This window comes from Diceros bicornis, chromosome 18, assembly GCF_020826845.1.
Source record: "Diceros bicornis minor isolate mBicDic1 chromosome 18, mDicBic1.mat.cur, whole genome shotgun sequence".
NCBI lineage: Eukaryota > Metazoa > Chordata > Mammalia > Perissodactyla > Rhinocerotidae > Diceros > Diceros bicornis.
Genome location: NC_080757.1, coordinates 22,609,676 through 22,634,751, shown reverse-complemented (window position 1 = coordinate 22,634,751; position 25,076 = coordinate 22,609,676). Strand labels below are relative to the sequence as shown.

At 45.0% G+C, this 25,076-nt stretch overlaps 1 protein-coding gene across 1 annotated transcript in view; it reads left to right on the top strand.

Annotated features, from left to right (window-relative positions):
• Window positions 1–25,076, top strand: part of ASIC2 (acid sensing ion channel subunit 2) — a 991,167-nt gene that overhangs the window by 246,157 nt on the left and 719,934 nt on the right. The gene's annotated exons all lie outside the window — the stretch shown is intronic.

The following is a 25,076-nucleotide window of genomic DNA, read 5'->3' as shown; positions in this document are numbered from 1 at the left end:
CACCACCCTTCACCCCCCTACTTATCATTGTCATCATCATCATCGTCATCGTCATTGCCATCTCAGTCCACTCAAGCCCATGAGTGGAATTTCACTCCATGCCTCTGTGGTTTACAAGTGACTAATGGATCTAGAGGCTTCTCCGCGAAATAATCATCAACATAACTATAAAGTTTCATTCATTTTGTAGAGTAATTTCATTTAATCCTCAAAACACCCATAGTATTATTAATCTTGAATTGACATATAGCTCAGGTTGGCAAATCCACTCATCCAGTGGCAGAGTCAAGAATCACACCTGACCTTGTGGGACTCAAAGCCCCTGGTTTCTCCACCACGAGCCACTGCTTCAAATCACAGACTGTCATTCTGACTCACGGCATGTCGCGGTTTTCTGAGAGGAACTCTAAAGCCCAGAGAGGGAAAATGACTGACCCCAGGTCACACAGCCAGTTGAGAGCAGACCAGGTCTCCAGTCTGAGGTTGGCTAACTCCCAGCTCTTTCCTTGCTGCAGCAAGGATCCAATTATGCTCACTTATATGAGGGGATCTCATAGCACCCCTCCTTCCCTCCTTGTGTCATGCCATCTGCCTTCCCCAGCAACCCAGCTCACTCAGTTGGAAACCTACTTGAATCTCTTCTCTGGCCAGACTTTCTGCTGCCTGCATCCCCCTCCATGCCCTCCTCCATCTCAGAAGAAAAGCACTGGTTGCCCAGCTAGTTGCCTAACACAACTTCTTCCCAGCAGGAGCCCGAGTCAGAGGTTCCTCCTGCTTTTGCTTATGCCCTGCAACCAGATAGAAGTGGAAGCAGCAGCCCCGCTCAGCCCTGGAGACAGCACACGTCTTTTGCACGGGAAGGAAGATACCATAAGGAAAGCTCATCCTGAGCAAATGACAAATGGGAACTGGCCATTTGTGTGACAGAGGTCCCCAGACCTCAGCTCAAGCTGATCAGCTCTGCACACACATCATTAGGAGAATCCACAGGCCCAGTGTCTGTGCATTGGCACGTCTGGACAGCAAGTGCGGCAACTCTGCTCATTCTGCAGCCTCTGCTCCTGTAGAGGAACCACTTTCCCCACCCCAAAATCCCACACACTGATGGAGTCCTGGGGCGTGATTCTCAGACCCCTTGTTCTGATGTCCTCCCCAGAATAGAGGCATGCAAATATGCACATGCCCCAAGCATGCGCATTAAGTGCATATGCACACACGTGCCAAGTATATTTGCTCAAGCACATCACTGCGGTGTGCTCATATGGGTGTACATGCACACAGATATACACGTGCACGGATGTCCACAGAACACACACACACACCAGCAAATGCCACTGTGTATTTTGAGGGACTGCACACATGACCCACACACATACACACTCTGCACAACACATATTCATAAGAAGACGCCACCCACTAAACAGACACGCATGCCCTCAATGCAGGAACACACAGACTCGCTCCTCTGCCTCCAAACCTCAGTTGGAGTTGGTGCTAGGCCATTAACCACCAATGAAATGTGCCTTCTCCCCACCTCATTTCCCAAAGAATAGACACGTACTGGGACAGACAATCTACAAACTAGAAGATGTATTGCATTAGAATCGACCTCTCTTGAGATCGCTCCTTCCCAGTCAGAATGGCCGTCAAATTAGGGATCTTAGATGTTTAACATTCATGTGCAAATACCTCAACTTCCTTAGAGGTCAGTACATGGAATCAGAATGGGAGATCTGCAAAGGCAGTTTGGAAATGTGGAAACTGAGGTCTAGAGAACTTAAGACATCAATGTAAAGCATCTGCTAGGTGGGAAACTCAGGACCAGAATTCAGGTCTCTCAGCTCCCAGTCTGGTTATCTTTCATATGTGCCCACTCACTTATCAGATTCAGCAAACATGGCGAACATCCTTTCTGGACCAAACTCAGTGCTAGATCTTCAGGATACAAACTAGGATGAGTTCTGCCCTTGGAGAGCTTGGACAGGACTTCCTTCTTATCCTGTCACCTGACCCTTCCTGCCGCTATTGAATCCATCTGGACCTTCAACTCACCTCAGAAGATCAGAAGAAACTCCAGAAGTCCACTGCTGTCATAGATGGCCTACCCCTGACTCTGACAGGATCCTGGTGACCGTTAGAGATCATCCTTAGGGATCATTCCTTAGAGATAGTCCAGGCCACCCTCCCATTTTGCAGATGCGGTTAGAGATTCCTTAATCACAATTTCTTTGTGAGTCTCCTTGGCCTTTTTGTCTCCAAACCAAACAAAAATGAAGAAATGCATGGGTGCCTGGCACATAATTGTTGCTCACTCTGCATCAGTTCTCTGCCACAGGCCAAATGAGCCATCTCCCCCAGGGGTTCCCTCCCTATGGCTGGGACCTTCTCCTGCAAGGAATCTCCATGCAGAGGTCCTCCACACCCTCCCATCCTCACCCTGCTGCTCCGCAGGGTGTATCCACCTGGCAAAGATGTCTAACGAAGTCCCAGTCCTGCCCTGGGATGTAATTGAATCCCCTTCAGTCATTCTCTGGTGACTAAAGTGTCAACTGCCCGTGTGTGTGGCAGAATTGGTTTAAGCTGAAGGTCACAGAACCTCCCTGAAATTGCACACAACTCATTGGTGTAGGTGAGAATATGCATTTCTCTAAGGAAAGGCTTATAGCTTTTATTAAATTACGAATCTGTGTATGATGGGGAAAAAAGCTTAGGGTTTAACCTCTCTGTCGGGGGTGGCAATAGGCTGAGGGGCTCTCTGGCAGTGTTTGTGTTGGTACCATCTTCTGGAGTAAAACGTGGCCCATTGAATGGCTTCATGTAAATGTGTCCTATTCATTGACTATCTTGCTCCTGGGCCCTCTCCAGCTGCTCAGAACCTCTCCTCAGCTGATGGTAAAGACAACTGACTTTGTAGAGTGAACCTCTCTGGGTGTGCACTGAAGAGCTATGTGAATTTGGGTAAATTGTTTCTTCTCTTCAGAGGAACAGTGTGCTTGTCAGAAGGCAGCAGGTGTAGGGAAAGGAACACGGCTTTGCATTCAGACAGCCCCAAGTTCAAATGCTGACCCCCGAGTCATCTTGGGCAAGTCACTTAACCTTCTGTATTTCAGTTCCTAGGCTGTAAAATAAAAATTTTAGATGTATGTTAGACTTATGTGTGGATTGAGATAACACATGTAAAATCCAGCATGGTTCCTTCCTATGGTTGGTACTCAGACACCAACTCCCTTCTGTCATCTCTTCCCCAAAAAGAGGACTTGTTTTGTGGCCAACACTCTCTGATTCCCAACAAGAAGGAGGCATAGTTTATCCTGAGGCCAATGGAGAAGGAGAAGCTAGTGTATGCTCATCCTTTCCTGACCTGTTGCTCTCCTCCTTCCCCACTCCAGCCTACACATGACCACAATCCACAGATCAAAGATGATGACACAATGGAAACTTCCATGCCACTGATTTCTATGGCTTCACTTATCTAAAAGTTTCGAGAAGTAATGTACTGCTTTGGCAAAGGACCCGTTACTCTCCTGGAAAGAAGATGAGCACTCTCTGTTTTCCTTATTAAAGAGCAGCCACACTTGATGATGGATAAAAGCCAGGCTCATCTCTTTGTTTGCACAGCTAGCTGGCTGTCTAGCACTCTTCCTCTGTCTGACACTCAGAAGAGAAGCTGGGATGACTTGATCCAAGTGATGCAGAGCAGGCCTGAGTCATTGTGTGCAGGCTGGGGGCACAGGGACCGATAGGTCACATGCTTGGCGAGCATCCCAGTGCAAGGGCGACTTGTTGCTGGGATGGTCTCTCTCATCTGACCCCTAGTGGAAGACACTCTAGCTTCGCTCCTGGAAACAGCAGCAGGACTTCTCATTTCGGTAGTTCTTTTCAATTTCCCACAATTGCTCTGTGAACTGAACAGATCAGGTGTTACTCCATTTCGGAGATAAACAAATTGAGGTTCCTAAAAGGCTGATCATCCATTTAGAGCAATGGTTCTCAATTGTGGGTGATCTTCCCCTCCCAGGGGACACATGACCATGTCTGGAAATATTTTTGGTTGTCACAATTGGGCATGCTAGTCGCATCTAGTGTATTGAGGCCAGGGATTCTGCTAAACATCCTACCAGGCATAGGACAGCCCCCACAACAAGGAAACATCCAGTCCCAATCATTGATAGTGCTGAGGTTGAGAACCCTGATTCAGACCTTTAAACACATCCTCAGCCTGCATCTTCTGGAATAAGCAGGAGCAAGGATTAGTGAGAAAGACCTTTTTTCTTTGTTGCTGTTTTTGTTTTTGAAAACTGGGCACTGAATTTGACAGGAGAGCTTCCATCCCTTCCACTCTGGATGCCTCCCTCCACTCCCCCTCTGCCAGTCGGTAGAGCTGACTTCTCCTCCCACCATCACTGTCTCTGACACGTCAGCCTGTCCTCCTAGATGGTGACCGGAGGGTGCAAGAGGGAGTTCTCCTCCTTCTCCGAGGGTCCTCCCCTTCAGGGATGTCTGCTTCTAAGAGAGCCTTCTCCTTGGTAACTGGGGACCACAGTGATTGCCTGTCCCTTCCCACGGGAGGCGGTTCCTTCCAACACCCTCGACTTTTTAAACTGGAAGAGAACTTGGAAATCATTTTGTTCCCTGCACCCCTTTTGAGATCTCTGTCTTTCATAAATAAGGAAACTCAGGCTCAAGATCAGTTGGTAGCAACAAAACAAGAACCACGTCCCTTAACTCCCTCACCAGGGGCCTTTCCACGGCATCCTCTGCCCATGGTTCTCAGGACCCCTGGCACCGACAGTGCTGGGTGCAGTTTTCCCAACCCGGCCCTCGGGTTAATGGGCTGGAACGGCCAGGTCCAAGTCATTTTGCTGGGATTGGATTTCTGGGCTCAGGTAATGGCAGCAAGATGCTTCATGCCCCAAACGCCAGGAAATAATGGGATCGAATGACCTGAACAGGAAACTCCAACTCGTCTGGTAAGGGCGGCTCTGGATGCCTGGGGTTCAATGCAGAGCACCTGCAACTTGTGATAGATTCCATTCTGTCATAAGAACTAGCAACAATTTTACCCACAGAAAATATGGCTCTATTATATGCGTGCTCTCCAATCACAACCCAAAGGAAATATGCCCACGAACAGCCCCCACGAAACAAAACCCAACAACAGGCTGTCAAACTAAGCAGATCAACTGTTTTCAAGTTCTCGCCTTAATATCTATTCGCTATTGTTGGCTTCCTTTGTCATCAGCAGGTACTCACCAGCAGACAAGTGGTAATTGCTGCCAGAGGCTTAAGGAAATTTATGCGAGAAGAACTAAACATGGAGAAAAATGGTATCCATTAACTCTCTTTCTGCATGTTGGAGAAACGATAGCAAATATGGGACACTATGGTCCAAGTCATAGCATTTCAATTTTTATTTTATTTTATTTTATTTTTGATGGATGCACGGAAGTTCTCATGAACATGCAGTTTAATGGGATGAGATGGAAACCACACAGGGATGTTTGCCTGCATGCTTGCTTTCATGCTCCCTGCCACTCCTCCCCAACCTCAAGACTAATGCCAGAACCCCAGTGTGCCAATTCCTGCTCATCTGGAGCACCTTGGGGGGAACAGTAATGGAGGAATGCTAGGCACAATTAGACAATAAATTGCAATGAGGCAAAGACCGTGTCTTTCAGGATGTTTCTTGCAAGAAACAACATACCTTTAACATATCAGAATTCAAAAAATGCCTTGTGTCCCTATGCTTCTGCCTTTGTAACTGCTCACAACTGTAACAGCACCCACTGATTTCTCTGCCTCCAGCCTTGCCTCAATCCAATCCACACTACAGCAAAAGTGGCCTTCCTAAAATGCAAATCAGATTAGCTCCCTCCTTTGAATAAAATCCTTCTTGGCTCCCTGTTGCCTTTGAGATAGAATCTAAACTTTTTTTTCATGGCATGAAAAGTTCTTCCGTGCCTGAGTCCTGCTTACTTCTCCAGACTCAGAGATTGCTGTTCCCCTTCTCCCGGTCTCTGAGGTGGTCTTGTAGAATATCTGAAGTTCCCCTTTCTTCGCTTGGTTGACTCTGAATCAATCTTCCATACTTTGCTGAGGAAGCCTTCCATGACTCCCATCCATTCCTGAATCTGGGAGGCAAATAGCGTGTTTTTTTGTAAAAAAAAAAGACTTTGGTGTCAGACAGACTGGGCTTGGATCCTGGTTTTGTTACCAAACCAGGTTCGTTTTGCCCATTGCATGATAAAGCCAATCATCAAGATGACAAGTTTGCAGCACAGAAAGGGTTTATTCACAAGGCAGCCAACTGAGGAGATAGGAGAACAAATCTCATATCTGCCTCCCCAAAAATGAAGATTAAGGATATTTCTGAGACAAGGGAGCAGGGTAGTCCGAAGTGTACTGCCTGAAGTGTACTAAGAGGTAATTGATGATCTGCACAAATGTAGTCAAGCTTCATGGCCCTTCATAGGACACATGGTCACAAAATGGCGGCATTACCATGATCTGAGGGCAGAGTTTTTGGCTCCTTGACATCAAAAGGTCACCTATCAGTCATCCACAAAGGCCTAGTTGATGAGTCAGTGGTCTTAACCAGCCTGAGCTGGACAAGGAGTTGACTCTAAGTTCCTGAAAAATTCAAGAACCCATTACCATGGTGACCCAAGCATCAGAGATGTTACCTACAGGGTGGGTTTTAGTAATGCATTATCTAACTACTTTTGCAAACAGACAGCTAACTGAGTATAGTTAAAGCAAGTTAGCCCCTGGTTTCAGTTTGATCATTTACTAACAATGTGACCTTGAGCAAGGTACAACGCATCTCTGATTCCTCGATTTCTTCAACTGCAAAGTGAGAGTGATAATGATCTGTGCTTCCTAGGGCCCAGTTAAGATGGTGCAGTAGAGTGCTAGCTCCCAGGCAGTGTCCACTCAGGCGGACAGCACTTCCCCACAGGCACTCCTCCTCTGCTTCCGGATCCCAGTTCTTCCCACGGAGCTGCCAGCGGGTGGGGACTCGGCACAGGATCTGGCCCAGACTCAGCCCTGGGTACAAGTTTGTGAGTGAGAGCGCTAACGAATGAGCACGTTTATTCACTGGTGTAGAAGAGTGAGGGATCCAGGTTCTACTTCTGACCTTAACACAAATTAGTTGTGAAAATTAGGTCAATTTTCAGAAACACGAATGCAGAAATAGCCCAGAAATCAACCAGTGAGCAGGATCCGCCTCTTGCGAGACGTGTGACTTCGGCAAATGAGTTTGCCTCCCGAAGGCTTAGTTTCCTTAGCTGCAGAATCTGAACAATGTCTACCTGTCATGAGGGTGAAATGGATAATGTGCATAGAATGTGCTTAACAAATAGTACTTTTCTCCCCCTCCCCTTCCCGTGTGTTCGTTTTGTTTGGCGGAGCCCCGGAGCTGAGCGCCATGCCTGATAACGCCGGGGGCCCTGGACTAGACCTGTGCGCCTTTCAAGTGTCTCTGCTCTCCCCCACTCACACCTGGCAGCTGCTGCCTGGAATGCCTGGGGGAGCAGAGAATTGGGAATTACTGTGTACCTGAAATGCTGATGGTGTGATTTCTGCTCTTTTATAAAAGTATGAGGCAAGTCGGCTCTGCAGAATGTTGTATAAATACCCAGATAAAAAGATTAGTGAGAGATCCCTGAGAGCATCAGGGCTTCTAAAGCATGGCCTGCTTTCAGGCGGGGAGGGGACGGTACCTCAGTGCCCAGCCTCTGTTGTTTCAGGTTATAAGACCCCTCATTCACCTGGGAACAGGAGACGATGTTACCACGTCTCCCAAGTAGTGGTCTACTGGAGAGGCAGCAGCAGCAGAAGAGGTGCATGAGCTAAGGGGCTGAGAGTATAAGAGGAAAAATCGGGGAGACCCTCATCCCACCGGGTAACCCGGGTTGTTTGCCCTTAGCTGGCACTTTTGCTATTGTCGAAGACAGAAGTAAATGCTGCTGCTTCTGGGGCCTGGTTTTGCTTCTGGTAATAACCCGTTCCTGTCTTCTTTGGAAAGGGCTTCACAGCCGGTGAGCCCATCTGACCCCCAGTCTGACGGATTTCTGGCAAAGGCAGCAGTGCCTTCCACTTGCCTTGAGCGGCTGCCCGTCTGGCTGTGTTGACCACCCCTTCTGAGCAGGCAGAACGTGTCCTGGGAGGAGCGCGGGCTCTGAGTCCCCTGGCAGTGAGGCCCAGGCAAGTCTCTTGACCTCCCAGAGTTCAATCCTCTCCTCTGTCAAGTGGGGACAATATGCACAGCTCATAAGTCCCCGGAGTGAGCCATTCTCCTGTTTGTCTCCGTATATGTGCATTTGCATCTCCCTCTGCCTGGAATACTTCCCGCACTTTCGACTCCACACTCTCCTTTGCCCAGCAAATGCGTCCTCCTTTTCCTTCCTTCTTGAAGCCTTCCCAGACTCCCGTCCACTGGGCTCCCACTCCTGGGCTTCCCTCTCTACTGACACACATCACAGGGCTTGTCCTTCATCTGCCTCACCCTCTAGGCTATCCTCAAGAGCAGGGGCAAGCTCATTCTCCTCTCTGCCTCCAGCAAACAGGGGACCCTTAAGGAATGCTGGTGGGTGAACTGACGGGGAGAGCAGGCTGTGTCCAGTTTCCCCTTGCCAGCTGAGGGCACAGTAGTACCCTAGATGCTGTCGACGGTCGAGAGGAAGGGCGAATGTACCCAAGGGGCAAGACCAGCCTCAGTTCTGAGGTTTGTGTGTGCCCAGCCATAGGCGGGAAGAGAGGCCGGGGACAGGAGCTGAGGACTCCAGGAAGAGGTCAGAAATGGGGGGTCAGGCCGGACAATGGGGAAGTGTTGACTACGTGAGCTGTTCACATGGACCGGGGACTTACTCTCACTAGATATAAACCTCGTTGCAGACAGCTGGATGCAGAGCTGGGCCAGATGGATAGAGCAGGGCTACTTTCCCACTTGAGAGATGAGAACCCTGAGGCTCACGGACAGCAAGTGGGTTTTTCCCAGAACCCATGGAAGTGGTAGAGCCTGAAGCTAATGGAACTTTCCTGCGTTAAGGCTCCTCTTCCTGCCCCACCAGTGGCCCCCCAGAGGTCTCTGTTTTGGAGGAGGATGCGAAGAGGTCATCAGAGCCGGTACCAAATCCTCTAGGTGCCTGGCTTACATGTGCCTGGCTGGGATTGGGGGCTTTTCCTGCAGCCCCTGGGAGGCTCTCCTGGGAAAAACCAGAACTCACTGAGTGAGGAGCATTTACGAGCCAGAGGGAGCTGAAATGAAATTGTCTGCACTGGGAGGAGATGACATGGGTAGCTTTGAAAAATTGTACTTTCCTGGTTGTCTGGGCTCTGCCTTGGAGGATCAGGTCCCCGGAAAGAAACTGTGGATCCTACAGGTTACCACCAGGAATCCCAGCTGCTCACAGGTGCAGGCTGTGAAAGAAATACTGTTGTTGTATGTGGGTAGGTGCGCATGTGTGTTTAACAGCAAACATCCCACTTTGAAAGGAGTCAGATTGGAAATGTCAGTTAAGCTGACTGAAAAATATTCATTACAGTGGGGTGGCATCATACACGTTTTTAATTTACCTGCCGAATTTAGACTAACTCATTCAACTGTCACCGGTCCCACTCTCTGCACACGAGACTCAACAGAACAAGGCCAACACCCAAGAGCTTGACGGTCAGAACTGTTAGTGAGGCCACTGCACCAGGGTGTGCACCCTTGGGAAGGGGAAACAGCTCATCAAGGCAACAGCAGGACTGGGCAGGTGAAGCAAGTAGATACTGGCATTGGTAGAGACCTGGGCAGGCATTCCAGCCAAGCTCAGGCACTGACCCCTTGGCCATTGTTGACCGTCAGCATGTGCTGAGCTCCCTCCCATGGATCCCACTTGGGAAGAGCTGACTCCCAGAACTCGCACCTTGTCTGACGCAGGAGAAGGGTCTCAAAGCCAGAGCTTGTCTGAAAAGCCTGTGCTTGCTGCGCCCAGATGTGGAAGTGTTTATGCTCTTTCAACTTTCCACTTAGGTCATTTTGTTCATGGTCATTTTGTTCATGTCCAGTGTCCCTGTTTGTCACCTCTGGCTTCTGGAATCTTTCACAGACATTTTGTCTATCACTTGGAAAACAATAGGATGGTCTTTGCATGAATTCTGCAGAGTCCTCCCAATTCACAAGTCATGAAAGAAGAAAAAGTCCATTTTAGTTAAATAGCTAAATATTGATAAGAACTTTGGCAAGATTGGAGGCAGCGGTGGCTCTCAAATAACACAGCCTCATCCTTATGACCTTTTATTCAGATATTTATAAACACTTCATCAGAATTTTAGATTCTTTGCCACAACATTTGATAAGATATTCACTTACTTATATTTTATATACTAGGTATATGAGGTCATTGTAATCATATGTATAAATCATGAGAAAAATGAGGACAGGGAGGAAGAATTCTAACATGTAGCAGACATTTAAAATATGATCATTCCATTATCTCAACAGGCCTGTGAGGCTACATTATTTCCATTTCTCAGCACAGAAAACTGAGACTTAACAAGGTTAAATGAGCAGTTGAAGGTCATACAACTATTCAGTGGCAGAGCCACTGTCTGCCTCCTAAATGTATGTTCTTCCCACTAAACCATATTAGCTTGTTCATTCAGGGCACCGCTTTTTGCCACCCACTGCATATCTCAAAGTTCAATGCTTCATTTATATGTGCATCCTTCACTCAGCAACATAAAAGCATTCTGGTGATGTCAGCTGTATAGCAAAATGATGGAGAATGAATCTGTTTTCCCTTTGGCACAAATGATAAAGTTGGAGATAAATTTCCATGAAAGGGAAAAAGATCTCACTATAGGCGAAGATGAAAACTGAATATCAATTAATATAACTGTGTATCAATCAACTGATAGCATCAGGTATCAATAGCATGGCATTTACTCAACTTTTGCAGAACTTTACCAAATTTTGGAGAATTTTGTAACTGGAATTTTTTCTAAAACCCCAGGTAGTCCAAGACTCAACACTTTATCTCCTGAACTTCGCTTTCCCCGTGATCTGCTCATGTCTTTAAAGTGGTTAAAGGTTTGGGCTTTGGGGCAAAGTTATTAGGATCTGAATCATGGCACAGAGTCACAGGATGTGAATTCATTGCATGCTAGCTGCATGACTTTAGCCAAAACATGGGGTGCCTCAGTTTCCTCCTCTGTAAAATGGGGATACTAAAAATGGGGATTCTGGGGGGCTGGCCCCATGGCCTAGTGGTTAAGATTGGCACACTCCACTTCGGCGACCTGGGTTCAGTTCCTGGGCATGGACCTACATCACTCGTCGGCAGCCACATTGTGGAGGCAACCCACATACAACATAGAGGAAGATTTGCAATCGGTGTTAGCTCGGGGCTAATCTTCCTCAGCTGAAAAACAAAAGAAAAAAGGGGATTCTGGGGTGGCTAGAAAACATAATAATTTGTATAAATCAATTATTCAAGTATTTGGCACATAGTAAGGACTTAATAAATGTTGGTAGCTATCATAATCTGATATTTTACAGTCCCTAATAGAGTTAAACAACAGGATGACACTTTATATTTCACAACTGGATAGTTCCTTCAATTGGGTGAGGAAATTTGTTTCTTCCTTTACTGGCATGCAGAAATGAGGGCCACGATCATCTCTGTGAAGGTTTGGGGGCTGGTTACTCTCCATTCTCAGCTGGCCGTCATCTCCGTATACGTTCACCCATCTGCCATCTCCATTATGACACACCAGCAACGTTGGGACAGAGAATCAGGGAGTCGTGGTTCTTGTTTACTTGGATCCCTCTGTAGCATGTCTCGTGTTAAAGCCCATAATCGGTCCCCTCTCAGTCTGCCCTCATTGCTGCAGTCTGTGTGGTCCTCTCCTGGTGTCAGGAAGGTTATGACTACATCCCAGCCAGTCTGGGAGAATCTCAGATTCTCAAGAAATCCTTAAATTTGGCTTTGTCTGGTAATACTTAAGTCCAAGTGCTACAGGAATCCTGCAAGATTTTTTAATTCAAATTTTATTTGTATATATATTTAATTAGTAAAAGTCATTTAGAAGAATGACTTGCAACTTAAATATACCATCTACCAGATTTTAACCACAAATACATTAACTCATACTGCCAGATCACTTGTGTGCAGTTCTCAGAACTCTTCTCCCAATAGAGTTACATTTCCATATCAAAACTTATTGAAAACGAGTGATTGGTTATGAAAGTTGTATCTTTGCACTGATTTTTTAAAAGATAAATTCTTGCCTGAGCATCTACCCCTGTGGGATTATAGTTCCACAGCACAGAATCATAGTCTCATGTTCAATTAAGAGAAAGGCAAAGAGAAAGAGCTTGACTCCCACCATGGCCCCATGGTTGGTTGTGCAATTATAGCCAAATGTGTAACTCATCAGAGTCATGCTAATGTCACTCATCAAAACAGTGCTGGCACTTGCTGTAAGCTTTGCCTCTTCTTGTCTGACTTTTGAATGTTTGATAAGAGACACAACTCACGATTAGAAACTATAAGTGATTCGACTTCCAAGCTCAATTTTTCAACTATTTCCTTTTCAAGCTCCTGCATCAGTTTAATTGAAGAATTATCTTGAGATTGCCAGATGAGCTATTGGAGAATGCCATCGTTTGTAGCTACTTCTCTGCATGAAACAGAGTTTTCTCAGTGTCTACGGCCAAAGAAAATAGAGGAATAAATTACATTCTGTCTTCTGGTAGCCTTGATTTCAAAGGTTTTATTATATTTATCAAAACAATCTCATAGTGCTCAGTGATTCTTTTTATTATAAGTAAAAATAAATGTTTTACATTGGGACTTATGATATAAATGTGTACTAATAAAATGCCACATTAATCTGTTTTATATATTGCAGTCCCACGTGAGGGTTCATTCAAGAAAGGGATTTTTTTTAAAGTTTTGACAGCCAGTTCTAAGACCTACCTTTAAACAGTGGTTGAGTCTCTTCCTTAGCCTTCCCTTGTCCATTGTACCGATATTCATTGACCACCTACCATGTGCCGGGCACTATTCTAGGTTCTTAGGACACAGCAGCAAATGAGACAGATAAGGTCCTTGTCTCCATGGGTTTATATTCTACTGGACGACAGACAATCAACAAGTCAACAGATAAACAAACAAGACCATTTCAGATGGTAAGTGCAATGAAGAAAATAAAGCAGAGGGAGAGAGAGCCACTGCGTCTGTGAGTATGTGAGCAGAGGAGCAAGGGCCTGTTTGGTTTTCTCTGTTGAACACCTTTTGGATTCACTGCTTCCAAGGCAGCCAGATCCATAGTCGGACAGCTCAGCTCTAACTGCTTCAAACATCTTCCTTTTATCAAACTGAAATCTGTCTCCCTGGGATTCCACTCATCTCTTCTGGTTCTCCCTTCTGGGCCTCTCTGAACAGATCCAATTTATCTTTCACAAGACAGCCCCTCACGTGTCAGTGCACGCTGCACAGATGGTGCTCTCACGGGCCGTGTGTCTCCCAGTCTGAACACTCCCAGTGCTTCCCTCTCTCTCTTTCCAGTGTCTCTCCATACCTGGCCAGTGCTCGTGTTCATCAACATCCTCTAAAAGTGTAACGTCCAGGCCTAAAGTCACTCTACTTATGATAGGGGCAGAACAAGACAATCACCTCCTCCTTTTTAATCCTCTTCTTCTCCACTGGCAAGTTTGCATCGCTTTCTTCTCTGGTTCCATAATACCGTGGCCTCCTCGCCAGCTTACAGTCAACTCACTTTCCCCAGAATTGTCTCAGGTGCAGATGCTGATACATCTCTCCATTTCCTGGAGCTCCATTGCGGCTTTGTGTTTAAACCTTAGCGCAGGACATTGCAGGATCGTCTCAATTATTTCCTGTGATGATGACCAAAACATCAGTAATGACCTCTCAGAGAGACTGATGGCTTCTTCTCTCTGGGGTTCTGCCAGTAAGTGGCCCTCGGAGCATGTCAATGTGCCTCATACTGCCTGCACCCTCCCTGGGGGACAGCGTGTTCCCAATGCCTGCCTTTTACTGCACGAAGTGACATTTTCTTTGATGGGTTTCAAAATGGGCCCTTTTACTGTCAAACAGGGCCCAGTGGTTCAGACATGCTGGATCTGAGACACATACTCACCGTAATTCTGCAGTCTTGGCCCCCTGTCCCTAGCTGCCTTTCCTCAGGTGGCTAACAGCCTCTAGTTCTTTAGGCTTACAGGCTGGCTTTCAGACGTTAATTGAAAAAAATATTAAAAGGTACATTTACGTGGTCCCAGCCTCCCAGGAGGCTTTTCACTCCCTCACAGCATTTCCCCTAAACAACCGGAAGTTCTGATTGCAGGGACCTCTGGAGCCCATGTCTGCTTCTTCCCCCCACTTGCCAGAGGATTTTCTCTCTGTCTTATTTGCCTCTGTATTTCTAGTTGTTGTCTACCCCTTGCCCATGAAAAGGACCATGTCTCACCTGTTAACTTTCTTTTCAAGTATCATCCCTGTCCAAATGGCTTCTGGGCCCCTGAGCATTAAGAGATCCTCCACTTGCTATCAAGCCTGGCTCATGCTCTCTGGAGCCTTCACGATCGTATAGCTGTCCGTCAGAATGGCCACCCCTTCTTTAAGACAAACTAAGATGCTCCAGTCATGTTAATGTGCCCTCAGAAGAAACCATTCTGTTCTTTCAACCAGATCATCTTGGCTTTGTGTGTGTATAAATATATATGTGTCCAGGTACCTGGAGCAATAACCTACCTAGATTTGAATTCAAATCCTGAGTCTTTATTTAAAGCTTTCACCTATTTCTTGCAATACAGGACCATGGATTTCTGGCCTATAGGATTGAGCAAAATCTCACTTAAAAGCCAGAGTTCTAACAGGTGTCAACTTTCCTTCTCAATTTCCTACCTGGCTGCCCTGGGAGACACTTGTAGATGTGATAATATGACCTTGTCATGGCCCCTTTGAAAAATATTTTATTCACGGCTTAAAGGTTTCAGGATTAACTCCAAACAACTTAGCACTAAAGTTCTGCTCTGGACTGAATGTTTCTGCCCCAGACCCCCCAAAATACTCATATGTTCAAGTCCTAACTCCCACTGTGACAGTATTAGGAGGTGAGGCCTTTGGGAAGTGATTCGTTTTAGATGCAGTCATGAGGATGGAGCCCCCATGATAGGATTAATGCCCTTATAAGAAAAGCAAGAGACTCTAGAGCTTCTTCTCTCTGCCATGTGAGGACACAGCAAGAAGGCAGCTGTCTGCAAGCCAGGAAGAGAGCCCTCACCAGGAACCAAATCAGCCAGCACCTTGAACTTGGACTTCCCAGCCTCCAGAACTATGAGAAATAATTCTCTGTTGTTTAAGCCACCCACTCTATGGTATTTTGTTATAGCAGCCTGAGCTGACTCAGACAAGATCCATTCAGAGCTGGACTGTCTACTACTTCTCTGCCCACAATCCTTATTCTGGCCATGCAGACTTATTCCAAGGGTATGCTGTGCTCTTATACTTCCACAGGCCTTGGCGTGAGGCATTGCCTCCACCTGAAATGCCATTGCTTTTTTCTTCATTTTGCTAAAGCCCCAGTTGAAATCCATTTCAGACAGCACCTCCCCCAGAAGCCTTTCCATGAACCTCCGAGGAGGGGCACTGCCCAGCTGCTGTAGCCTGCTAGTGGAGCAACAAGGATGGCCCTGGAGTGCTGAAAGGAACAGGAGGCTGGAACCAAGTGCCGCTGCTGCTGGGTGGGTCCTGTCACTTGCTGTGGTGACAATGACAGGAACGGCAAGCAAGCCAGGAAGAAGACAGCCCCTTACACTCTTTCCAGTCTCTCTATAGTGTCACCTATTTGCAGAATCGAACAGCAAGCCAGCTAGGATAACTAACTGTCCTGATTTACCCAAAACTAGGGGATTGCTTGGGAAGTGGGGCCTTTGGTGCTTAAATGGAGACTGTTGTGAGCAAACTGGGACGTTTGGTTCCCCTAGGGCTGGAAAGCAAGGGAGAAATGCAGTTTTCAGAGTCCCAGCCCCAAAATTATACAGCAAAGTGTAAAAGGGTGGATTTGGGGCTGGGAGATAAGAAGTAAATGACTGCCACAATGGGTGATCAATTAGTGTTGCTTGAATGAATCACTGCATTGTCTGCAGGATTTGGAGAATGCTAGGAACTGTGGCACTCTGGGTATCAGGAAGATGATGGCCAGTTTATAATGTAGGGCCTTAAGCTGGCCTTTGTTCAATGTTTCTGGTACCCAGCTATTCCACTACAGTCTCTTAAGCCTCTCTTTCTGTTGGTAGCTCTCTTTAGACCTATTGTCTTGATTGTCTTCTGGAGCATTTCCTAGGTTCTTCTGAAGTCAGACGCTCTATGTTGCTCCTTGGAGTCTGCAGAACGGCCAGAACCACCTACTAGGAGGCTCCTAATAGGACCAGTAATGCAGCTTGTTGTTAGTTACATGGCTCTTGCTAAGATTAGCCATTCAAGGAATTAATACAGAACCAAGTGAGTCTTGCTCTTTAAGGTGTGGTCCATGGACTAGCTGCACTGGCATGCTGGTGGCAGACTTTCGGGTCCCTCCTCAGACCCAAGACATCAGACTGCAAAGATCCCCAGGTGGTTTCTATGCAGATTAAAATCTGAGAAGCGTCAGTCTAGAGTAGAGGTTTCCAACTCTGGCTGCTCTTTGGAAACCTGGGGGCTTAAAGACATTCTGATGCTCAGATGATAACCTCAGAGATCATCATTTGGTTGGAGTAGGGCAGACAGGGGTATTTTTAAAGCCTCCCAGGTGATTTTAATGGGCAGCCAGGTCAGCAGACCACTGATCCAGAGCCTGAATGAGATCGTAAAGCACCGCACTGTTAGCTATCCAATTATCTCACTTTTGCTGTGTACAGACGCACTTAAATGAAATAACTGAGGCCCAATATCCCAATTCAACAGCGATTTCATGATATTTCTGAGGCTACAACTGAGGTTTCCTGATTCCTGATTCAAGTCCTGTCATATAATTACCACTGAATTTCTATTGACATTCGCAGTTATTTATTTGTGAGAAGATACTTTATGGATGTCAACAGATATTTGATCAAGTCTTCAGTATTTTACTGAATAGCTAGGACAACTATCTAGGAGTGAAGAACGTGATCTGAATGAACCATGAATGCGGAAACTCAGCTGGACCAATACTCTTGAACACAAGAGGATCTTTAGTGATTGCCTAAGTCTTTTTGTCTCTTTAAGAGCCCAGCAGGTGGGGATTACCCCTTCTGCTTTCTATCATTTCAATCCAACTCTGTTTAATTCAATAATCATTTATTAAACCTCTGTTCAAATCCCTATGAAGGAACAGAGATAAAAACACAGGACTGCTGCCTCAAATTCTTTATTAGAGGCAAGTAGTGGTAGAAGCAAAAGACATATATACCCTAACTTCCATCAGAGAGAGTAATAGATGAATCAAGATGGGGCTTAAAGAGAAGTATGCCACATCCAAGTGCAAGCAGACAGGTTACCAAATGTTTTTGGTGGAAGCTTGAGAATGGTCTTGAAGAAGAGTTTGGGTTTCCATGCCAGCAGGTAGTGGGAAGAGTAGTTCAGAAAGAGGGAACAGCATAAACAAAGACCTGGATATAGAAGTGCTTGGGTGAGGTGATATTGGTGAAAAATAGAAGATGAGACTAGATGGGTAGATTAGAGGCCACATTATGGAGGAGTGGGTATGCCAGGGCCAGAGGTTAGAATGTAGTTAGTTAAACAGAGTGAGTCACTAAAGAGTTTGGAATCCATTTAAGCCTTGTGGAGGGTGAGTTAAGGTACACAGGGATAGAGCAGAGGCAGGCAAGAGAGCGCTGAGCCAACAATCCACATAAAAGTAAGGGGCTCCTGAAGCAGAGTTGCATCCTGGGGAAAGGAAGGAGGGCATCACATGAAACACATTGGATCTAGGCCTTCATTAGCACATTGAGGAGAACATTTATGGGGTAAGTAGACATTGTGTTTACATTGGTTAGTTGAAAGTACGTTTCCCTGGAGCTAAATTACGGTGAACACTATTAAATCACAATTAAGCTCTATCTGGATATTTATGCCGTTATGGATTTTGTGCATGTGGAGACTGGCTCAATTTATTGCTGGACGGCAGTATTTTTCAAATTTCCCGTTATCTGCAAAAACAACTGCAAACAGAATCTCAGGGCCAACCTGAGGCCACTGATTAAGACCCCAAATCCTTAGCCCTTCAGGACTGCCCCAGCTACCAATGAGTCGTGAGGGGAGTTCGGGGTCTAAGACAACAGCTCTTGCCACTACCGGGGATTTGACAGATCCAAAGAGAGGTGGAAACTTACTCTCCAAATGAAGGCTTACATCACACACCACAGAAGGACCCAGAGGGCCCAGAAAATCTACACTAAGCCAAAGCCTAGGTCAATATATACAGTAATTACACAGTAATATATATTTATTACACAGTAACATATATATTTATATTTATTATTACACAGTAATATATATTTATATATGTATTTGTATATATATATTACCTAATATTACATATATATATATATATGTGTGTGTGTGTGTATATATATATATACATGGCACAATACCTGGAACATAGTGAGCACTCAATAAAATGGTAGTGATTGAAATAGTATTTTTTTTAATTAAAGAGTCCTCTACCATGTGATGGAAGTCAGAATAACATAGCAAAATGTCATAGAAATGGAAATCAGACAGACTAGAATTTGAGTCCCAGCCTCCAGCATTAAAAGATAGCTGTGTGGTCTTCTCCTAGTCACTTGCCTTCTCTGAACCCAGAAGTGATAACACAGAACTGAGCACAAGCCAGAGTGGTATTGTGTAAACCTAAGTGTTAATGGAACAGGGCTGCAGGGCGGGAGGGGGACAGGATAGAGAACAATTAAAATGACCTGGAGTTTATCAGGAAAGACTTCTTAGAATTGGCAAGATTTGAGCTTAGAACAACTTATAGACATAAATTAATGGAGAAGAAATGGAAAGAAATATGTACAAAGGACTGATAGCTGGAATTAGCAATTCATGTGCAAGAGATGTAAAACATATTTGCCTAGAAATGTAAAAGTCTCACTGGAATGTAATTAGGAAAAAAGGAATTTCATTGAGTGCTTACTATGTGTCTGCTGTAGTTCTAAGTGCTTTAAGTGTTTCAATGTACTTTATCTTCAAAGCAAGCATATGAGATAGGTACTGATGAAGTAACTTGTCCAAGATCACAGAACCAGTAACTGGTCAAGCCAAGACTAGAACCCAGGTATCTGGCCCCAGAGCCCATATCCTTGATGGTTCTGCTACACTGCATCAAAGGTAAGATCAGAAAGATGGGCATCTCTTGAATTACAGTCTTACAATGTGAAAGTGCCAACAGAACAGAACTCACACCTATCTTAACCATTATTACACCCACAGTGACTGGCGGATGGTGGGGGCTCAATGAATATTTGTTGAAAACATGAATGGGAACACCTAGCAGGGCTATCTCCTCACTTTTTTGGAAAACTATCCCGGGCGAAGTCCTCCTAAGCTCCTCTGCCTAGCCAGTGTGATGGACAGAACAGTGCCTGGGCTTTCAGAAACTTCTTCAATCTTTGGGAAGATGATAGTCTAGTCCACCCAAGAGACAGTGACAGCACTCTCTTGGGGCAAAGATGAATCTGTTGCAATGAGAAAGGATAGAAATGATGTTATTTTATATCTTTCTAAAATCGCATAAAAATGTTTCATTGGTTACCTGATGCCTCGGAACAACAGTAGGTTAAGGGCTTTGGAGGGTCACTCCCGTTTTCCCTTCTCCCATGTTAAATCTGGCTGCATTTGTGAAGTCACCACAGGCAGAAGAGACTTCCCATCTCCTACCGGATGAATGGCCCTTCACAACCCTGCCAGTGATGAGAAGACTGTGGCTGAGCTGACAGCTATCTTGCTTTACACGAGACAGGAACTACCTATAACAGAAACATCAATAGCCAATACCTGGGCCAGGAACTTATTTAATGGGCTTCTAGAGCTCTCCAATGGAAGAAGACTTATCTAAAAAGGGATCTTGCTTAGAAGGTGTTCAGAGTAGGCAGCTCAGAGCTCTCAGGGGTACAATGTGCTCTTCACTGATAGCTACTAAAACACTATGCCCTGGCTCCACTATGAAGTCCCCTCTACCTAGATGGCCTGGCTCCACTATGAAGTCCCCTCTACCTAGATGGGACTTTGAAGGAAAAGGGTAATGATTGGGATCGGAATAGTATAGGGATTGATACTGACAGCAGACTGTACTACTGTAGCAAGAGTGATAATGGCTTATATAGGGGTAGTGAACAAGTCAAATTTCCTAACCATGCCTATATGTAATAGTTTCTTTTAAACCAACAATAAACTTGGGAAGCAATACTGATATCCTCATTTTATAGAAGAAGAAATCAAATCTCAGGGAGAAAAGGCCTAGACTAACTCCTGGTCTGGTTCTCTTGCACTTTTCATTATCATGATGCTTGATGCAGGATACAGAGTTCCTGCTGCCCCAACACCTAGGCCTTGCACGGGTGCATGCACGCGCACACACACACAGATGGAGACATATGTTATATATATGTTAGTTTCTTCCAACTGCTATATAATAGTCCTTAATATCTATTTACCGTGTTTTACTTGTCCATATAACAACAGATACATATGTTGGCTCTAACTCCCCACTATAACAATCAAACAATACTCCAAAGAAAATATCGTGCGTGCCTTCCAAAGAACCTACACAAGAATTTCTCTGATGTGTATTTTGGAATCTATTCTCTGGAATATATTTATATATATTGACCTGGAGTAAATATATTTCAGAAATGTGGTTGGTTACTGGGTCATGTGGCAAAAACATATTTAATTTCATCTTTAAATTATTTTTAATGAGTAGATGCCAAAATAGCACATTTCAATAGAAACATAGGTGACAGTGGTAATATCTGGCTGCTGCTAAAGACCTGGGGCTTTACAGAAGCTTACTAGTTGGCTCCAGACTCCTTAGCTGAGTGTGAATAGAGGGTGATTTTGACAGGATTCAACCCCTGATTTGCAGTCTCCATCTCCCTACCAATGGGGCTCTCCAATGTCTTGAACTGCTGTTGTCTAGAAGGCTGCTTCTCATTAGGCTTTCTGGTCTACCAGGGGCTTAATCTTATGCTATGTGTTATTACATACTGAGATCCCCTGCCTGCTGTTAATGACTCAGGACTCTGGTTCTATGGATGCCTGGATTTTCTTTGGTGATGTGAGAGGTCAGGAATTGTGCAGGATCCCCCTCTCCCCCACTTACAAAACCAGCTATATTTTGGTATCACTTTGCTAGTGTAACTAGGTCAGAACTTGACTATGTTATTTCTACATCTAGGGAGAATGAAAGAACAAAACCCTTAACCAACCATATAGATCCTCCTTCCTCTATTAAGGCTAGAGACAGGTATCTGGAGAGGAGTTGAGGTGATGATAAGACATAACTGCAATCGTCCCCTTTCTGTCTATTACAATGGACTACCGTGTCTTCTGTCCCCTCTCTCCCCCTTCTTCCACAATAACACTTTTGGGACAAGCAAAGAGAGGGCAAAATGGAAAGGGACAGAAAAAAGAGGCCGGGAAGGGACTAGTGAGGCGGTTTGCAGCTGCTCCAAAGGGGAGGAGTTCCAAGTCAACAGAACAGGGAGGCTTGTGCTGCCTCCGTTTCCTCCCCCTCTCCTCTTCAAGCTTGTTTCTGGGCCTTTTCTCTCTTCTAGAGCAAAATCCTGACAATGTGCCATGCGCTTGCAAAGGATAATTACATCTGTATCCCTTGGAGAGACAGGCCTGCGTCAGCGGGGAGGAGTCTGACGTGGATGCAGGGGGAGCTAAGTGCCCGCATATGCATAGACACTGAAGGCTCCTGAATTAAATCGGGGAGAGGAAATTTCTCTGACCAGAATTTTTCCCAGAGCTCCTTTGTACTTTGGGTCAAGAAAGATTAAAAAAAATAACGTTACCCATCCGCTCAGCTATGTTCTTTTCAGAAGGAAGAGGAATGACTGAAAGACTTAAGAGAAGGGAGTGTGTCCTGGTCTTCAAGGTGGCCCAGAACTTAGCGCCAGGCCTGAACCAAGGCAGGGGCTCTGTGGATATTGTGGGACGTTTCCAGTGTTTGAGGAGGCACTGAATCTACAAGAGAGCCAGGAGGGATCATCAGGCAGTGTTTTCACAACCTATTTCCATCTCACGTGTGGGGGGAAGTTCTCCATTACCCAGTGGGCAATGAGCAGGTCCCCAAAACTCCAGACTAGGGAGGAGGAGAGGTGCAGCATAATTTATGCTCAAATGCAAATACAATATCATCAATATTTTCTTAAAAGGACAGCCAAATTCCTAAGCACTTACTTCTGAAATGCAAATATGTTTTATAGCACCATGAGGGAGATGCTATAAGAAAATATGATCATACTAGATGCTTAGCTATTTGAGATGGGAGGTCCACATGATTGCTTTCAGACCAAACTGGGACTCATCTCCCCATCATACTCAAGGCAAGAACAAGTGAAGGGCCTCGTTTTATTTTGACAAGAAAAAGAGCAAAAGGGAAGACAGCAAGTTGATGCCTGGGAAAGAGGGCCACCTCGCCTCCTCTTCCCTCAAAGTAAGACTCAAGAGAAGCAATTAGAAGAAGTTACTAATGAAATGACAAGATGGAAGATTTGTAAGTCTGGGCAAACCATCGTGTTGTAGTAGACCTTAGCTACAAGCCAAGATAGAATCTGAGGAGGTAAGATTTCAGCTTAATGTAAGGAAGAGCTTTTTACAAGTGGGAGAGAATAAAAAATACTCAGCTACAGAAAGAGCTGCCCACGAATATGCTGAAATCCTCTTTTTCGGACATCTTTAAGCAGAATCTCTCTCCCTTTCAGTGATTCTAGAGGAAACATTTCTGCTTTGGGTTGAAAGTTAGATGTTATATGATATCTTCTAATTCTAAAATGATTGTGTTTATATAGATATAAAAATTCAACAGACAGCTTCTGAGTAAAGATGTCTAACATGAAGTCCTGCCTTGAAGCCACTATACAACATTCTTCTCCTGTCTTTCCCCAAATCCCCAGGGCTTCAAACCACTTTCTCTCCACTGCACAGTTGTTATTTCTACTCTTGGAGCCTCTCTCCTTCAGTTGATTGTAAGACAGTGTGCGGACAGCAATATCAGGCATTTCCCCATCCATACTGTCTCTGAAAATAAACAAAAGAGATCTTCTTGTTTGGGAATTTTTTTCTATTGTTCATGATGAGAACACAGACAGCAAGAACCTGAGTTAACCAGGAAAAGAGACAAAGTTTCCAGAATCCTCTAATGGACTCATTTTCTACATCTCTGACTCCATTTCTTACATGATTTGCACTGAACTCAGACTTTTCTGACTCTTTTTTTTTTTTAAATAACTGAGAGTGGATCTAATAAACTCTCTCCTCACCCTCAAACCCCATCCTTTTCTTGACTATGTGGGGTCTCTTTCTCGGGGAAGTCCCTTTGCTTCAATGCATAGCCCTGAAGTCACAGGGAGGGTCAAACTATCAATGGAAACCAGTGGTTGTTGTAGTTCATCCTGGTTTTAATCACCCGCATCTCAAAAAACTGCAGTCTAGGGAAGGGAATGCCCATTTTTTACATACCTACCATATTCCAGGCTCTAAGACAGACTCTTTACATCCCCATTTCATTTAGCCATCACAAAGACCCTGAAAGTGGGTGCTTCCTCTATCAGAATCCTTTTCCCTTCCTTTTAGTAGCCAATGCCCCTTGGGAGCCCTGAGTTATGAGAAGACCGAGACTGGTCTGAATGTTAGAATCTTTGTTGTCTGCTCGTGATCACTTACATCATGAAACATCGCAAGCGGGATTAAAAAAATATATGTCATCAATGCATATATAAATGACAGTATAATGTTTCACCCTCCATTTCCAGTTTTTGCTCACTCATGGCCTCATTTCGTAGTTCAAGCCCGGTTCACCTCCACATTCACATCCCGTGCTAAGAGGCATCGGCAGAGAAGGAAGTATTGAGGCTACCAGGAAGCCTTCATCAGTTATTCATACATTCTTCTCCTTGCAGGTCTCATCCAATAATCTTCTTCATGCTTCAGTCATAGCGCAGCACCTGCCCGTGAGCCCTAAAAGGTTTCCAGACGGATTGAGCTCTTTTCATATTGTGCACCAATGAGATAATTTAAATCCCCCACCCTTCCTCCTGAGTGAGCCTCAGTGGATGAAAGGCACACCAAAGTTTTACAACCGTGTATATAGACAAGGGGATAGGTGAGGACTAAATATCCTCAGACAAAAAGAAGTCTGTGGTAAGTTGTCATATGGTGGTTCTTTCTTAAGAGATAAGGGTGTTTGGACTGCAACAGGACCTACTCCTACGTGACTAAAGTAAAGTAAATACTGGCAAAACATGCAGTCATTGACTCCCTGTCCTATATTCCTTACTCAAGGAGCTCAGTGTATCTCCTCCAGTTGTAATTATTTCCTTTTAGGCAAATCCACACCCAGTGATAGCATTTTATTCCCATTTTATAGATAAGGAAACTGAGGCTTGCAGAGTTTCAGTAAGTTTGTCAGAGCTCTGTGACTCCAGAGCCACATTAAATGTTCAAGCAATTTAGAACACATGAAAAAGACCCCTATCCCTTCAATAATCCACACACTGTCAGGATTAAAAGCCACTTATGTGCCCAAACCCCTCCACAAAGACTTCTAGTCTCCTGCAATACATAAAGCTTTCTCCATTCTCTGTGCCACGTAATTTAGCACCTAATTATATATTGTCTTACAATGTTCTCCTAATTGCTTCAAGTGTATTTGTTCTGCTTCTCCATTAAGTTTATCACAGAGATCCTTGAGGGTAGAATTATCCTTTTAGTGATTTCTCTCCTTTTCCACCCTATCCATCTCCCACTCTACCCCTAGAACATGAAAATCAAATCATAAGGGCTAGTCCAGTGTGTGCTGTCCTTGGTGCTTAG